Below are 2744 nucleotides of genomic sequence, written 5' to 3'. Positions count from 1 at the left end.
GAGCCGTTCAGCCTGGAGCCTGTATATATATGTCCTCCCAGCCCCCATGGAACATGAGGCTCTTCCGGGCAGCGGGGTCTTCCTGGCCCCAGAGATTTACCTCCTTCCTGCCCAGCCCCGGCGGCCTCCTCTCGAGTTCAGAGCCAGACATTCGACAAGAGCACCCCAACTTCTCCTTGTCTCCCCTCAACCATCTGCACCATTTTTGCCATCCCTTATGTTATCTGGATAATTGCTTAATATGTTTCCATGAATTCATTTATTTTTTACTTAAATATATCTAAGAATAAACTTTCTCTCTCAGTTGCCATAAATAGAGGCCAAAATACAATGACTATGAGAAAAAGACATTGAATTCTTGCCAGATGCTGTTGCCCGACAATGACCCCAAGCTTGAAGCCTGTTGTTGCATGTAAAGTAAAACTCAGTAGAAAAAGGGAGAGGGCTTCAAGAGCGCTAGAGAAACTCTAGCATCGACCTTTCCCTTGCTCTGATTTGAAAGCTTGAAAAGATAATGTCCTCACTGTAGTATTCCATGGCATTTGATGCTGCATCTGGGTACCCCAGAAAGAGTCCTCTATGTAGACTTTCCTTGATATGCATAAAATAACTCTGGATGGGTACCCAGCCTCTGAGATCATTGGCTGCCTCTGGGAGAAACAGGGTATCTGGGGGAAGGGGCGGAGCGGGGGGGACGTCTGTGGCATTTGAATTCTGAGTCATGTGAATGTGTTATCTTTCAAAAAATTACAACATACAGTACTTTACCTACAGCTGGGGCCAAGAACTGCCCTGCAGCAACTGTGACCAGATGGCCAAGTACTGCCTCCTCAGAGCCCCTAGGAAGGAGCCAGCTGCAGGGATGTGGGCAGGATGCCGTGCTCCAGGCAGGGCCAAGGAAACATGAGTTGGGATGGCCTTGCTCAGTCACCTCTCAGGAGGTCCTGCCCTAGTCCCAAGTTTGCACCTGCTCCAAGCCCAAAGCTGCCCAGAACCACGTGGGGAGCCGGACTGACCCTCACCGTTTCCCAAGGCTCAGAGACAGAAGCTGATTGCCCCTGGGCACCAGCCCTCAGGTTCGTACCCACAGGCCTTTGGAGCCCCCTCACTGAGTGAGCATGTACCATCTGCCCTGACAGGGTCGGGGCTGGAGGTGAGCCCTTTAGCCCAGCCCTCCGCAGCACCCCGTCTGCCGATCAGGCTGAAAGAACTTCATTACTGGGCTCTATTTCTCCAGAAACGTGAGGACTTCCTGGCGGCTATTATCTTCCTGGCTGTTGTTTTTCTTCCCTTCCTGGGGCCACAGAGGACAATGACCCAGGGTGCCCCTGACCAGGGTACTGGCGTTCAGGGTGGGAAACCCTTGGGATAATGGATTAAAAAAAACAAATAAAACTAAACCAAAAAAACAAGAGCCTATCCCTTTAAACTTAGAATCCTGCACCTTAGACTCTTAAAACTTAGCTTACTAATCATACTAATATCAGCTATATTTTTGAGATAATGCTTTTTTGCATTATCTCATTTAATTCTTTTTATTATTTTTTAGTCTTTTTAAAATTGTAGTAGAATTTTTAAAATACTGATAAATGAAAACTTACCACTTTAACCATTTTAAAGTGTACAATTCAGTGGCATTTAGTACATTCACGATGTTATGCGGCCATGAATTTAATTCCAGAACATTCTTATCACCCCAAAATAGAGCCCCACATCCAATAAACAGTCATTCCCCATCCTGCCCTCTCCCAGCTCCTGGCAACCACAAATGTGCTTTCTGTCTCTATGGATTTGCCTACTCTGAACATTCCACGTAAATAGAGTCACACAGTGTGTGATCTTTCGTTTCTGGGTTTGCTCTTTTCTTTCTTTCTTTCTTTCTTTCTTTTTTCTTTCTTTCTTTCTTTCTTTCTCTTTCTTTCTTTCTTTTTCTTTCTTTCTTTCCTTCCTTCTTTCCTTCTTTTCTCTCTTTCTTTTACTTTTCCCTCCCTCCCTCTTTCTTTCTTTTTCCCTTCCCTTCCCTTCCCTTCCTTTCTTTCAACAGAGTCTTGCTCTGTCACCCAGGCTGAAGTGCAGTGGCATGATCTCGGCTCACTGCAACCTCCACCTCCCAGGTTCCAGCAACTCTCTTGCCTCAGCCTCCCGAGTAGCTGGGATTACAGGCACCCACCACCATGCCCAGCTAATTTTTGTATTTTTAGTAGAGGCAGGATTTTGCCATGTTGGCCAGGCTGGTCTTGACTCCTGACCTCAAGTGATCTACCTGCCTTGGCCTCCCAGAATGCTGGGATTACAGGCATGAGCCACTGCGCCTGGCATGTGTCCCTTAGAGGAATGTCTTCAAGGTTTGTCTGTGTCTAGGCTGTGTCCGTACTTCATTCCCTTATACACCTGTACCGCATTGTATTGGTCCCTTCACCCATCCGTGGGCGTCTGGGCTGTCTGCCATCTCATTCACTCTTCACAGCCACCCTCGGGGTGCCTTGGTTGCCCTGCTTTATAGGTCAAACAATGAGGCAGAGAGAAGTGAAGCTACAAGCTCCAGGTCACATAGGGACAGAAAGCCAGGATTTGAGTTCAGGAAGTTGGGCTCAGAGCTGGTCCCAGCTTCTGAGAATACTGGAGTCAGAGGACAAGAGGCTTGGGGCACAGAAACTCACCCTCTCTCACAGGGGAGATAGCTCCTGGGGAAGGGGACCTCTGGGACAGGGAGGGGCAGGATAACCTGCACCCTCTCCTGCCTC

General features: G+C 48.0%; 1 long non-coding RNA gene across 1 annotated transcript in view; it reads left to right on the top strand.

The window, feature by feature from the left end:
- LOC135968895 (uncharacterized) overlaps positions 1 to 1412 on the top strand; it is a 34170-nt gene extending 32758 nt beyond the window's left edge. The window contains exon 3 of the long non-coding RNA XR_012428865.1: positions 775 to 1412. This is a non-coding gene — a long non-coding RNA (uncharacterized lncRNA). The remainder of the gene's footprint in view (positions 1 to 774) is intronic.
- The last annotated feature ends 1332 nt before the right edge of the window (positions 1413 to 2744 follow it).

Source organism: Macaca fascicularis, chromosome 20 (assembly GCF_037993035.2).
Source record: "Macaca fascicularis isolate 582-1 chromosome 20, T2T-MFA8v1.1".
NCBI lineage: Eukaryota > Metazoa > Chordata > Mammalia > Primates > Cercopithecidae > Macaca > Macaca fascicularis.
Note: the sequence above shows the minus strand (reverse complement) of the source record. Positions and strands in the feature narration are given on the sequence as shown.